The following is a 15,885-nucleotide window of genomic DNA, read 5'->3' on the forward strand; positions in this document are numbered from 1 at the left end:
ACCTTAGAGGCTGGCTAGTCCGACCCCCGTCCTCATACGGATGGGGAAACTGAGGCCCAGAGAACTAGCGGAGGGCGCAGCTGGCTGGGAAGTGGGTTAACCAAGTCTCCTCCCTCGGAGTGTGTGGGAAGGGGGTTAGTGAGCGATGTGATGAGTGACGGGGCGGGTCGAAGCCAGGTTGTGGGGTCCTGGAAAGGGGAGACAGCGCCTGAAGCGTGCGTAAGTCCGTACGTACCATGGGAGCAGGGTGCTGCTGGCCCGGTGAGGGGGAGGAAGTTTGGCTCTATTCTGGGGCTCCTCCTTCCCTTTTCGTTTTCTGGCCTACTTGGCCTCTCACGAGGAGATATATTAATGGCCGGCGTCCAAAGCTCCCTGCTGGGGAGGAGGAGGGCACATTGCACACCTCATCTTTATCCGGTGCCTTTTACAGCCGACAAAGACAGAGTTTTCCTCGCCGTATCCCTGTGAGGTAGATAATGGCCCTTTTTACAAAGAAAAGGCATCGCAAGGTTTTTTTTCGTTTGCCCACTAGCACACTGCTAAGTTAAAGGCAGAGCTGTGGCTCAGACTTAAGCCTTCTGATTTCACCCCAAGTCCAGTGCTGTTTCTGAGTGGGACTGCTAAAAATAGAAAAAGGTGCAGAGCCTAGAGCCAAATAATATGACTGTGACCATTTCCTTGTCTAGTGTTAAGGTAGAGGGGAGATGATAAGGGAGGGTAGTAACACCCACCACTCTTTAAGATTTATTTGCAAGATGACTGTGCTGAAAATTTATTAAGCATATCCATTCATTATTTACTGAGCTGTGAGATAGTCTGATAAAAGACACATGTGTCTTCATGAAATTCATGTATAATGGGATTGATAAGAGGCAACACGGGAAAATACAGTAAAAGATGTACAAATTGGTATGTTATTTCAGAGGTGAGAAATCACAATTGGGTATTGTCAGTCAATAAGCATTTATTAAGCTCCTACTGTGTACTAGGAACTGTGCTAAGCTCTGGGGGAGAAAAGAAAGACTAAAGATACCCTTTGCCCTTGAGGAGCTCACGATCTAATGAGGGGAGGGAAGACAACGTGCAAACAACTATCTGCAAACAAACCATATGCAGGATAGGTAAGAAATAAGCAACAGAGAAGGTGCTAAAATTAAAATGGTTTGGGAAAAGCTTTCTGCAGAAAATAGTATCTTAGTTGGGACTTAAGCAAGAGAAGCCAGTAGATGGTGATGGGGAGGGAAACCATTCCACGCATGGAGGACAGCCAATAAAAATGCACTGAATCAGGAGATACCATGTCTTGTTCTAGGAACAGCAGTTAGTGTAGCATCAGTGTGCTGGCACCTCTTGGAGGGGACTTTTAAATTTTCAGCAGATCGTTAAGCAGAAGCATTATTAAAAATTAAATTATATGAACCTACAATTGAATTATATTAAAAACAAAGGTAATGATTACTCAATTCATCTTTTTTTTTTACTATTACCTGTGATTTTGAGGTGTTAGCCATTGTAACTGTATGGTAGAGATATTATAGTGTACTGCTTTGAATCTTTTCCCAAGTCCCCATTGTAACTTGCAGTCAGCTATAATGGGAGTTTTATATACCTCTAAAATCAGCAACATTACATACAAAACAGGGCTTGTTTTTGTTTTCTTACTAATTGCTAGACTTAATAAAATAATGAAGAAAATGTTAATAATACAGATTAAACTTAAAAGTATATCATGTCTGTAAACCATTTTATTGTTAATATGTACAAAATACTAAGGAAATATTCTTCCAGTATTCAGAAAGATTATCCAGTTCAGCAAATAAATGTCATGTCATTGAGAAATGAGTGAAATTCCAACATGGGTCTTCATTGGTTCACTTTTGTCTTACTCATTAAAGTAAATGAAAATAACAACCGACATTACTAAGTCAGAACTATATTCATTCATCACTGATGGGAGCAACTTCTTTACTGAATTGGATAGTAATCAAGTATTCATAGTCTGATTTTTTTTCCACACAATTGTTGGTAATAGAATCACGAAAACTAATATTGGATATTACAAGAAGTAGCAAGGCACACTGAAGTGATAGGTGTAAACTGAAAAACAAAATAAATATTTTACCTTAAAATTTGTTTTTCCTGAAGTTATATAAAGAAATCATTAACAGAAATTTTTAACTTAACTCCCAAATGGAACCATGAATTTTACTAACATGATATGAAATTATTTTTCAGATTCTGATCCCTGAAATGCTAAAATGACAATAAGTTGATTTTTTTTTAATGTGGAAGTGAAAACAGATACAGAAAATGATAGGAATAGAAATCAGTGTGGAGCAACAAAGCCAATAGAACCAAATTTCAAATCTGTTGAACAACCAATCATTGAAGAAAAACCATCCTGCTCATCAAAGGAAGAAACAGATAATTATGTGCTTTTTATGTTTATAAAACAGTACACATGGTTTAAAGTAAAAGAAGGTAAATGAGGATATAAGAATTGTTTGACAGGTCAGCATTTAGGAATGACAGGAAAAAAGCTTCTCCGTGGGTCCAAGGAGTGGAGCGCATATTCAAGATTTGTTAAAAGTAATGACTCAGTTTCCAATTTAGTGCAGAAATTAAACACAGTTCTACTATAGTGCTTGTTTTGAAAATTCTAATTTGTTTCAATGCAATTGACATATTAGGGAACAAATTGAATGTAGCACAGATTTCATGGTTTCTTATGCATGATTTCATCAGCAAAAAACAAATTGCCTACAGCTGAACTGAGCACAAAATGTCCGCAAACAGACCTTAAACATCTGCCAGCTACCTCATTTCATTGAGGGTGTTATCCTGCAGCACTTTATAATAAATAACTCAGTAGCTACAACTCTTCCCATGCTCACTTCCCCAAGCAAATTGCAATTCTTTTTAAGGTAAAGGTATATTTGTTATCTGTCTCCTGGTACAGTATGAGCTGTGGGCAGAGGAGGGTCAGATCAGCTCTCCTCCTTCCTCCCCAATACACCCTTGCTTCTTTCCCTGAGTTGCTGGTCATGGAGGCCTCTAGCCATCACCATGGGGCCACAACTAGAGGCCACTGCCGCTATTGTAGTATTTATGTATTTCTTAACTATTTAACATGTATAAAACTGCTACTATTTTTTTCAGTACCTGTCTTTTTTTTTCTTAATGTGTCACTGATAAAATTTTTTAGTTTGGTATCCCTAATCCCATTTTCCCATGAGCCCTGTGGTTTTTATTGGGCAATTTTACATAATGTAGTGATTTTTAGGAATGTGGATGTCCTATTCAAAACTAATTGTAAAATATTCATGCTGCCCTAAAAGCTTTCAACAGTTTACAGTTTAGTAAAATATAAGGCATTTTAGCAATGTTGAGGGGGCCATAGAATTAAAAGAGAAATTTGGAGTAGGGAATTGTTGACATAGATAATGCAAGAAGATAGCAGAACATATAGTAAAATAAGCTAAGATAAAAATATTTTTTTAAATGTATAGAAGAGAATGACAAAATCTGTATTATAACTGACAGGCATCTACAGTTTTAAAGAAAAGGATCCTAATGATTTATTTCCATTGCTCAGTTCAGTCAGCTTTCACACTGGTAATGTTATTTATTGCTTTAAAAGACTTGCTGTCAGCTACAGCAGAGTGTATTTTCAGTACATTATTGTCTACTCTAAATGATTGTGGCTTTGATAATGAATATTTGAAAACAAAGTTAATTGCTTTTTTTTTTCTGTTGGCGCTAATGCAGTGCTGGGAAGAAAGTCTGAAGTAACTACAAAGTTAGAAATCTTTCCTAAAATCATCATTTGGCCCTGTTTGAATCACCAGTTGTAACTATCAGTTGATGATTCGATATCTGAAATAAAGCAAGTTAATCATTTAAAAATATTTCTGCATAAAATTTATTCTGTTCACCAATCTAACAAAAATCAAACTGACCTAGGAATGGTAGCTAAAGAACTTAAAATTGAAATGATTAAAATTGCTGGAATACTAGGATGTGACCAATGGATGGTATGTAGATTGCAAGCTGCTGCTGCTGCATGACATTTAGAGCCTGCATTATACATGCGTTTTCTTCATTCTGATTCTGCTTTTGCAAAGAAGTTAACTAACACTGATTTCTTGTGAGACTTTATTCTAATGAATTATCATTCTTGAAGAATTTTCATTACTTTCAACTGCAGCATTTCATTTGCAGCCGAGATCCGGTAACATTCAGAAAGCACAAAAATTAATCAAGAGGTCTGGAAACATAAAGAGCTATACCATACATAAGAGCTCTGGAAAACTTCAATTGGTACTAGGAAGCACGAATCTCAAGTTGAAAATTTGGTAAAGTCAGATAAGTTTATGGACATTCCTTTAACAAAGAGAATAAGCAGGGCAGCTAGGTGGCTCAGTGGATAGAGCACCGGCCCTGGATTCAGGAGGACCCGACTTCAAATCCGGCCTCAGACACATAACACTTACTGGCTGTGTGACCCTGGGCAAGTCACTTAACCCCATTGCCCAGCAAAAAAAAAAGAGAGAGAATAAGCTACTTGGCCTTATGAAGAACTAACTTCACTATGGATTGCTAGTAGTGTGTGTGTGTGTGTGTGTGTGTGTGTGTGTGTGTGTGTGTAATCTAAGTGAAATTTTAAAACATGAAATTGATTTGCATGATTTCTGAAGGTTTTGTAAATAATTTAAATCAAAAAATGTTCCAGGTCCCACAGCTGTACAAATAGCTAAAAAGCTACTTGTTTTCAAAGTTTAATGAACAGAATCTATATGAGAGTGAGAAATGGTTTAGCAATAGATCACATCAGATTTAATAATGGTAAATTTTGGGGGGAAGGAGTTAGCAGATCGGGATGGAACTCCATGTGTCAAATCAGGATTGAATTGCATCTGTAGATTAGCTATGGATAGAAGAGTTTTAAACTACCATAAGCATTCTGTAAGAATCCACTCAGGGGCAGCTAGGTGGTACAATGGATAGAGCACCAGCCCTGGATTCAGGAGGACTTGAGTTCAAATCCAGCCTCAGACACATAACACTTACTAGCTGTGTGACCCTAGGCAAGTCACTTAACCCCATTGCCTAGCCAAAAAAAAAATTAACTCTGTGGAATTTGCAATACAGAGTACTTGTAAATTTTGTTATTTAGAAATCTTATGCTGTACATCCTTTATATCAGTAAAATTTGTAATAAACATGTGGCTATATATGTGTGTGTGTGTTTTTTTCAGGGAGCTGATTGTTAAACGTTTGCCTACACAGGGAACATTTCATAGAGATGACAGTTGAGCTGGACCTTGAAGGATGCAGGAATCAGAGCTGTTGATAGTGTGTGAATCCAAATCATTTGGAGCAAAGATATGGGGAAAGAGTGGGGAAGTAGACCAGTGTGTCTGCAACATGGTCAGTCATGCGTAGAAGGAAGTAGTTAGAGATCAGTAATGTGGGCTGTAGTCAAATCATGGAGATCTGTGGAGGAATTAGAAGGGAGGGGAGTGATTATGGGAAAGTGGGAATGGAGGAAGTTAATAGATGTAAGAGCCAATTTGAAGGGAGATGTGTTTTGATGGGGGCATGAGTGAAAAAGGAAAAGGAGGAATCAAAAAGAGCCCATGTGACCGAAAGAATGATGGTGATTGGCAAAAATGAGGAAATTAAGAGAAGGAACAGATTTTGTGAGGAAGATGAAGAACGCAGCTTTGGAGAAGGCCATCTCCCATCTCTGTGCGTTTGCAGTGGCCATCCGACGTGCCCAAATGTATGCCCTCCTAACCTCGTACTCGGGGTCCCTCTCTCTGTCAACCTTGGTACCATTTTTGTGAAACCTTTCTTGATTCTTCCCAAAGTAGTTTGGACACTTTGCATACGTTTGTATTCATTCATTTTATATTGGGGCAAGGGGTACTTGTCTCCCTCACTGGGATATAAGCTCCTTGCAATAGGAATTGTTTCATCTTTGTGTCTGCAGTGTGTAGCACAGTATTTGGAGCTTAATGTTTGTAGATTTTTTTAAAAATATAATTGGGAAAGTAAGTTATTCTTATCAGTTTGAGATATAAGTTAAAGAAATGATGCAGTATGTCCCAACAGTAAAGAATGATCAATCTCTGTCTTCTCTCATCCATCTTTCACGTAGCTCACAAACAGCTAGTTCTAAAGCACCAACCACATGAGTCTCCTGCTTAAAAAGTTCTAGTGGCTCTCTGTTGCCTCTGAGATAAAATTCAAATTCCCGTTTGACTTGTAAAGCCCCTCGCCATTTGAGGCACACATACATTTCTGGGTTATTGTACAGTACTTGCTGAACGGGTCTTCTTGTTCCCGTTATGCATTTCCCATCTCCAGACCTTTGCACCTACTGTCCGCCGTGCCTGGAATGCCCTTCCTTCTCACCTTCGCTTCATAGACTTCCTAGCATCCTTCAAAACTCAACTGAAGTGTGACGTCCTACAGGAAGCCTATTAAGATTTCCACCCTGCCCCAAGTTAGTAGTGCCCTCCCCCTAGAAATTATGTTGTGTCTTGAATTTAATTTTCTTTTTACACATTTCCCAAGAATAGAATGTAAGCTCCTTTAGGATAAGGGGATGTTTCATTCTTGTCTATCCCCATAAATACTTATTGAATAAATTGGTTAATGAACTTGGGGGGAAAATGAATTCTGTAGTCTAAGAAAAAGCTACTATCATTCTATATCCCACTCACTCTGTTTAGGGGTATCCCTGGTAGGGGGAAGGGATTTGGCATACATTTTAGCCTTAGGACTAAACATCTTGAGCCTTTCCCCAATCTGATTTCACTTAGAATAAACTTACTTTGTTTAGTTTGGGTAACATTCAATCACAGAATTCTAGAATTAGAAGGACCTCAGAAGTCATCTAGTTTCCATCTTTATGAAAGTCATCTGCAAATCTTTTTGCAAGTAGCAAAGAAATTCATCTAAATTGGTAGCAAAATAGAAATCAGCAAAAGCAGAACTAAGAGAATGTCTACCAGACAATACAGAGTGAAGGAGTTCTCCCACTGGGAGCAAGGTAATTCAGCTCAACCAAGAGAGAGTCCTAGATCTCACCCAAGGAGAAGTTCCATGAAGTTTCTAGTATAGCAGGCTAGGGATAGAGATAGTGACAAGATGGAGGTTGTCAGCTCCTGTCATGTCAGCTTCTTCCCAGAATCTTATTCCACCTGAAATGGAGTTGACATTTTCCATCTTCACGCTCTCTCCAAGCTGGAAGCCAGTAGTGCCTGAAGCAAATAGCATTGATTCCACCATGTTCTAGTCCTTATGAAAGTTCATGTGAAGCATCTCTGCTGAGTGGATCCTTGTCTCAGCCATAGCTGGGTTGGGGTTCTAAAAGTCACTCTTGAAAGTCACTCCTCAGGACATTATTGCTTCATTGATCCTGAATACCAGACTGAAACACCTGGTTGCCACGTTGCTCTCCAGACCTCTTAAAATTCACAAGGTGTTAGAAGGTCTTAGTCTAACAAAATAACCTTACTGAATCACCTTCGGTTATGAGAATTCATTACCAATAAGATAGCCTATTCCATTATTGGACAAAACTAATTGTTAAGCTCTTCCTCATGTTTAACTGAAATTAACCTCCCTGTAATTCTCCTCCCTGCCTCCCTTCCCCAAATGCTCCTAATTCAGGGGCCAAGAAGAATAAGTCTTACCTCTCTTCCAAATGCAATCTTTCAGATATTTATAGATGCCTATTATGCCCCTCTCCTAAGTCTTATATTCTCCAGGTTACCAGTTTCTTCAGTTGTTCCTCTTAGGTTCAAGACCTCTTAGCTTCATCAGTGCTGTTCTCTTGTAATTCAGCTCATCTTTGCCCTCAAATATTGTTTCTTGAATTTTTAAAATAGAGTTTGAAGCTATTTTGCTTTCCTCTGAGAAACCTTATGTTTTCTTCTATTTTTCCAGTCTTTTGACTTTGTTTTAATATTTCTTGATGTTTTATGGAGGGAGACATTAGCTTCCATTTGGTCAATTCTAATTTTCAAGGAGTTACTTTCTCGGGTAAGGTTTTGTACCTCTTGTTCCATGCTATAATTTTCTTTTTCTATTATCATTCTTCTATAGGTCATTTCTTTTCCCATTTTTTTCCTCTATCACCCTCATTTGGTTTTTGAAATCACTTTTTAGGTCTTTTTTTAACTCTTGCTTTAGCTCTTCCAAGAATTCTTGTTGGACTTGTGTCCATGCTACATTTTTCTTTGAGGTTTTTCTTATAGATGTTCTCAAATCATTTTCTTCTGGGTTTGAATCTTGAAGCTTCCCTATTGCTATAATAATGTAATTGTGTTTTCCAGCAGGATTTTGTTGGGGTTTTTTGGTTTAGGTTTTGTTTATTATTTGGGGTGGGGAGAGGGTGTTCCTTCTTCCAGCCTGATTCTTGACTTTGGATTTTATGTTAGGGCTCTTCTCTGCATATTTCTGTTGGGGGCAGTTTAGGCAGAACTGAAGCTCAGGCAGAAGCCTGAGCTTCTGGCATCTTTCATCCTCCTGCTGTTTTCACAGTTTAAGCTAGGGCCTGCAAGCTTTCAGTGCTTCCAAAGTGTGATCCAGGGCAAAGTCTGTTCCCTGCCCTCCTGCTCTGAGCTCAGCAAGTTCCTGACCCGGGTTTGGGCCTGTCAGCTTGTCACTAGTTGGGAGTTTCTTTAGACTACTATTGGATTTAGCTGCTGTTAGCCCACTGGGAGGCTGTACAGATTCAGAGCAGCTGAAATGCTGGCTCCTGTTTGGGAGTCTAGGACTCCTGTCCTCGTTATTCCATCCCAGGCTTGTAGCATGGGCTGGAGGCTAGAACTGAGTTCCCTTTCTGCTCCTCAGATCAGAGTCACATAACCTCTATTTGCATCTGAATTTGTTCCTTGCTCAGTACACAATGAGGGCCTATGACCACAAGTGTTCCTCCCTGCCACACTTAGTTACAGGTCTGTTCCTCAGTCCACACTTGATCTGTGATCTGGACATGATTAGTAGGTGACAGAACTGCCAGGCACCTGGTGTTCCTGCACCTTGTGCTAGTTCAGGGAACCCTGAGATCATTTCTTGCCACACTGCCCATTCTCTGCCCTCTTTCAGTCCCTGGGCACACTGTAGGCCAGAACCCTGCCCGCTATGTCTGCAGACTTCTCTATCTCCCTAAACCAACTGGGCTGGAAAAGTGAATCACTGTGATTTTTTTTCACAGATTCCCCAATCAGAATTCAGTTGGGTATATTTTTAAAATATTTGTGGAGGAAGTTTGGTGGGAGAGATGTTATACTTCTTCCTGCTTCTCTACCATCCTGACTCCACCTCAAAGCTGCTTTTTAAAATTCTGTTTTATTTTCCATTCCAAATTTTCTCCCTCCCTCCTCCCTCTCTTGAACCTATTGAGAAGACAAAAATAAAACCATTACAAACCATGATATGTATAATCATGGGTCACAAATTTCTGTATTAGTCATGTTTCCCCCACTAAACACAAGAAAAAGAAAGAAGAAAATGTGCTTCAGTCTGCATTTTGAGTTCGCCAGACTCTCTCTGGAGGTGACGAACGTGTTCTATCATGAGTCCTTTGGAACTGGGGTTGGTCATTCTGTTCAAAATTATTAAGTCTTTCAAAGTTGATTATGACATTGCAGTTACCATATTAGTTATATATAAATCATTCTTCTGTTTCTGCTCACTTCACTTTGTAGCATACAAGTCTTCCCAGGTTTTTCTGAAACTATTCCTTTCATCTTTTCTTAGTGCCCAATAATATTCTGTCACATTCATATACAATAACTTTTTCAGCCATTCCCCAACTGATGAGCATCCCTTCACTTTCCAATTCTTTCCACCAGAAAGAGCTGCTATAAATATTTTTGTACACATGGTCCTTTCTCCTATTTCTTTGATTTCTTTGGGGTATAGATATAGTACCCATATCACTGAGTCAAAGAGTGTGCACAGTTTAATAGGCTTTTGGGGCATAGTTCCAAATTTCTTTCCACAATGGCTGGACCAGTTCACAGCTCTACCAACAGTGGGTTAGTACCTATTTTCTCATATCCCTTCTAGCATTTGTCATTTTCCATTTTTGTCATCTTAGCCAATCTGATGAGTGTGAAATAGTACCTTAAATTTGTTTTCATTTGCATTTTTCTAATTATTGGTGATTTGGAACATTTTATCATATGTCTTTTGATAGCTTGAATTTCTTCTTCTGAAAACTGCCTATGTAGATCTTTTGCCCACTTATCAGTTGAGGACGTTGCCACCACTCTGGTGACACCATCTTAGCACACATTCTTGGACTATTGTAATAGCTGCCGGTAGGTAGGTCTCCCTACCTCGTCTCCCCACTCCATCCTCCATCTGGCCACTAAAGTGATTTTCCTAAAGCATAGGAGGAGCTGTTTCACACACCCGACTTACAACTCCGCCCTCATCCCCACCTTCTTAATTACCTCCAGTGGCTCCTGCGGCCTTCAAGATCAAACACGGAATGCTCTGTTTGGCCTTTAAAGCCCTTCCTAACCTGGCCCCCCTCCTGCCTTTTCAGTCTTTACACCGTGCTCCCAGACACACGCTCTGGTCCAGTGACACTGGCCTCCTGGCTGTATGCTGACGAGCCGCTCCATCGCTCAACTCTGGGCATTTTCTCTGTCTCCCACTCCTGGAATGTTCTCCCCCCTCATCTGCACTTACTGGCTTCTTTTAAGTTCCAGCTAAAATCCCATCTTCAACAAGAAGCCTTTCCCAACCCTTCCTCATTCTTGTGCCTTCTTTCAGTTAATTGTTTCCTATTTATCCTGTATATAGCTTGTTTGTACATAGTTGTTTGATCATTGTCTCCTCCATTAGACTGTGAGCTCCTTGAGGGAGGGAATTCTCTTTTTCCTTTTCTTTTATTGCCAGGGCTTAGCTCGATGCCTGGCACAGAGTAGATGCTTAATAAAGGCGGAGTGAGTGAGTGAGTGACTCTTATTGTTAATTTGACTCAGTTCCCTATATATATTTTAGAAATGAGACCTTTATCAGAGAAACTTGTTGCGAAGATTTTTTTCTCCGGTTTCCTGTCAAAACTCTTTTCTTTGGAAGCCACACTTAACCCTTTTGAAGGTTAGCAATTTCTGATCTTAATGATTTAATTTTGAGGTGCTAATGCTGCCTGCCATCTCTCCTGTGCCACCCCTGGCCTGTTCCTGAAGCAGTTGTGATACAGTGAGTGATAGGTATGTGGGAAAGAACACAAAATATACACACCTACAGGTCAATGGAAGCATACTTAATGCTGAAGCTGCTCGTCATTGACATTAGAGGAAAGGAAAGGAAAGTCATCCGACTGTCAGAATTTCTAGTATGTTTCGTTTCAGAGCTTACCTTCCTAAAGAGTCAGGAGTATCTACCAAGTTGGGTGGTTGAAAGTATCTCTGGGGAAAGGCTTGAATTTGGTTTGTGCTAACTTTATTTAGAACCTTATCATTGTATTTGGGAAGTAATCCTCTCTTAGACCCTCTCTTTGCAGGTAGCCCTGAGTTCCAGTGGTTTACAGATTCTGTCTTCTGGTAGAGACAGCCTGAATTTGAATTTTCAGACTGTAGTAATTCCAGGGTAGAAATGGTTACTATTGTTGTCTTGCTTGCTCTTAATTTTTTTTTCATCATTGGGTGCCATTAACATCTTTTCCTAGCATATATAACCTGTTCCTTCGTTATTATTGGAGCAATTGCATTGAAGATGACTATCTATGGTGTTAATGTTATAATTCGATAACTTGGCATCCTATTTACATTATCATTAATCATACCATTATCGTTTCCCCAGTGATTGTCTGAGAAGCCTAAAATGCAGAAGATATAATTTAAATTGGGAAATGCTGATAAGTTTGTTTATTTTTCCATTAACAAGGTATAAGTAACAATTACAGATGGTAGTGTCTTGTTTGGATTTGTGGATGTACTCAGACAAGCCTGTTGTGGTACTGAGTTCTTTTTTCAGTTACTTACCAAAAAAAGATCATATTCATCCTTGATTTCATATTGCCCCCAAAGTCCCTGTTTGATCATCTTCAGACCTATGTAGCCAATCTCTAGAATATTTTAAAAGAGAGAGTTGCTATGAATTGCATAAATAGTATAAATATTGTCTTTTCCATTGGCCTTGACACAAAGCAATCAGCTGTGTTCAGACATGGATATCTGTGACATTTAAAGAGAGCATTTAGGTGAAACCCATATAAAGTATCCTGGCCAATCATGTTTGTGTTCTCTTTGTCCTCAGGTGATCACACATAGGCTTGTCTCTGCTCCTCATCTCACACATACACACCCCTTCCCCCCACCACCAGCAGAATGAAAGCTTCTTGAAGGGCAGCTTTTTAGGGATGAGCTTTTAGGGAAACTAAAGTAAAACAAGGAAACCTGGTCTCAAGGAAGAGGTTCTTCTTTCTACTTATTCATTCCTTAAGTGATATTGTGAGTGTGTGAAGGTTTTCCAGAAATCCATCAAAAATGTGCATATATTCATGGCAATTACTTTATAGATATAATATAAATTTTTCAACTTTCCTACAAGTTGATTTCTCATTGCAACAAACTCCAAAACTTCCCAGGTCATCAGCCAGGGCACTGAAATTATAGTTAACAGTATCTGACCTCTATCAGATAGATGAGATCACATGTACAGATTGTTCAAGTGACAAGTGTCGACAACTAACTAGGAGCTCATTCCAGTTGTTTAAGTTTAGTATGAGCCTCCAAGGATGCTATGAAGATCACAAAAGAGTGAGTTGTAATTCACCTCCATCCTTTTTTTAAAAATTGTGTCACAGAATGAGACCCATACCAATAAGACACCTGCAAAAACAGTTTGGAATCCCAATGACTCCAGGAGACTCAACAGTTGAGCTTTTAATCAGTGTCTTGGAAAAAACCTTGAGAATACATCATTTTTCTCCATTAAAGAAATGGTATGGAAATGTTCATTTTATTTAAATATTTATGCAAGAAATCTCTTTTGGATAAATAAAACATAGTTTAATCTAAACTGTGGTTTTGATTTTATGGACTACCTTCATTTTCCTTTTTTACAAAATACAAAGATTAGCAAATTTCCAAGTGTCTCAAATACTAAAAAAAGAAAAAGTCACTTAGGTGGCTTTATTACAGGAGTTCTTACCATTTTTGTGTGTCATGTGAAACCACTCGACTCCTCCTTCAAATGATGTTTTTAATGCAGAAAATAAAATATATAAAATTTAAAGTGAAACCAGTTATGTTGAAATATAGTTATCAAATATTTAAATAAAAAAATCACAAGTTCATGGACCCAACTCTTCCTTTTAAGGAAGTGAATTCTTTGTATGATAAAAAAAAATATTAATACTAATACTATACTCTGTGTTTTCTGCTTGTCTTCTAGAAGTAAGTTTATTTAATTCATCATTGATCTATATCCAAGCCAAGGCTCAATCCCATTCTTTTCTGGACCACTCAAGCACCATCTTGTCCATAAATATCTTAATCCTTTCTCAATCAATCAATCAAACGTTTATTAAACACCTACTATGTGCCAGGCACTGTGCTAATGGAGAAAGATGACTGAACAAGACTAGAATTACTCTTTCTTAAAGTGCCACCCTTAATCTGTTTTCCTAAGAAAAGTTTTTTTGTCCTTTTGTTAATACTCACTTTTCCTAAAGGCTTTTTCCCAGAAGTCTGGAAAGGATATTGGAGGAAAATATTATTTCTTAATATTTTTAGTTTTGCTGAAAAAAAAAAAGGGGCCTTGTACACACTAATAATAACATTATTTGTATACTAAGCACTTCATAAAAATTATCTCCTTTGATTTTCATAACAACTCTGGGAGGCAAGTAATATTATTCCAATTTTACAGTTGAGGAAACTAAGGCAAACAGCAGTTAAAGTGACTTGCCCAAGGTCACATAGCTAGTACGTATATGAGTCCAGATTTGAAAATTCAGGTCTTCCTAATTTCAAGCCCATCACTCTATCCACTGTACCACATAGCTACCTCTAATGGGTGAATTTCACAGAATCTGAGTTTCAGAGCTAGAAGGAATATTAGAAAGCATCTAGTGCAACACCACTTTCATTTTACAGAGGGGGAAACTGAGGCCCAGAGAAAAGAAGCAACTTGCACCCCTGTCTGCCAATTAAAACTCATTCCAGTACATCAGCCTGCCTCTCAAGTGGTTTTACTGGTTTTAGTCCTGTTTTTGCAAAGGAACAGTATAATACAATGAAAAAAAAATCCTATCATTCCAAATGACCACTCCTTACTAAGATAAAAAACCTATCTTGCTTTGGAGGGTGGGTTATCAGTAAAGGCTGCACTATCAGCCATGCCCAGTTTACCCTCAGAGTCTGCTTCCTTCAAAGGGCAGTGACAATTTTGTGAACTAAGGGTAACAAGTCAACAAAAAATCAATTTTACTTTCTGCATCAGTATCGCTTCCAGCAAAATGTGGCCATACCCACATATCCCGGGAAGGTCATCCTACACACACAAAGCTGGAAGGCACCCCAGAGGCCATGGAGCCCAACCTGCTTGTTTTACAAATGAGGAAACTCAGACCCTCTGAGGATACCTGACTTGCCCCAGATCACACAGGGATGGGCATTCGAACCCAGGTCCTCTGACTCCAGAGATAGTGGTCATTCTGCTCTCCCACACTACCTCCACTTCAAGCAAGTCACTTTACAAGTTTTCTCACTCCACATCCAGCCTTGTTTATACTACAGTTGGTCCTGGAGGGGAGTGCCAGAAACAATAAGTAGAACTTGCAAGGGAGTGATTTTAGGGTTAGGATAAGAAGAAACTTCTTAATTAATGAAAGATCTCCTAAAATAAAAGGGAGTGAGTTCCCACTCCCTTGAAGTGTTCAAGAACTCTTCAGAGATGAAAGGATTTGTGTTTGAGCTATATGAACTCAAAGACATCTTTCCATATTGAGATTCTAAGATTCTCACGTGGAAAAATAAACAAGAATTATAGGCCCTCTCAGGGAGCAGCAACTGTACCTAAGAGATCCTTGTACATAAGTACAAGTTGTTCATTACAAAAGATGTTTTTGCCATTGGCAGAACTGATTATGCTTCCTACACTTTTGTGGCCTAAATGACCATATTTCAGTTAGCAGGTAGGCCCTGAATTTGAGACTTCCCAAAGATTAGGTAAGTCATTTTGCCACTTATCAGTTCCACACATGGGTCCTATGAGAGCCCAATAGCCATATTAGGATAAAAGAACCTTTCCATCAAAGAGAGTGGCCCAGAGTCCAGGGCATGATGGTAATACAGTTTCCGTTATACTTCCCAGGGAGTCAGTAGCAACTCTGGACCCCCAAACCAGCAATAGCCAGACCTTTGAACTCAAATCATAACACATTATGATGAAGACTTAGATATCAATACAGGAAACCTTTATTGAAATAGAAGTGTCTGTATTCTATCAAAGGAACAAGGAAACAGTAACTGACCAGTACAGTGCCAGTTTTTAAATAAGCATGTGAGTTGATTGAGACGTACAACTGTGAGAAAGTTCCTGGCCTTAGTCTTCAGATTTGACTGGGTTTCTGCTCAGCATAGCCTAGGTCCTTGGTGAAAGGTCTCTAAACATCAGGTAGGGGTGGTCCGGCTTCCCGGCCATGCAGGTCTTGGTTCAAAAAAATACATTAAAGTTTTCTCACAACTCCCATAAACTGAATAAAGTTTTCTCATGAGACAGAAATTGGACTAGACCCATAATGAATAGAAAAGGAACTGAGCCAGTTCTAGAACTGAGTCACAAGTTGAGGTCAGTGTGGTTCACCCAATTCCCACAATTCCCTCATTACCAAGGAGCAAC

The 15,885-nt window shown here is 39.0% G+C and overlaps 1 pseudogene; it reads left to right on the forward strand.

Annotated features, from left to right (window-relative positions):
• Positions 1-150: 150 nt before the first annotated feature.
• LOC144454395 (E3 SUMO-protein ligase KIAA1586 pseudogene) lies at positions 151-5,234 on the forward strand (annotated as a pseudogene).
• Positions 5,235-15,885: the final 10,651 nt, after the last annotated feature.

This window comes from Phascolarctos cinereus, unplaced genomic scaffold (assembly GCF_003287225.1).
Source record: "Phascolarctos cinereus isolate Bilbo 61053 unplaced genomic scaffold, phaCin_HiC Scaffold_726;HRSCAF=1367, whole genome shotgun sequence".
NCBI classification, from domain to species: Eukaryota; Metazoa; Chordata; class Mammalia; order Diprotodontia; family Phascolarctidae; genus Phascolarctos; species Phascolarctos cinereus.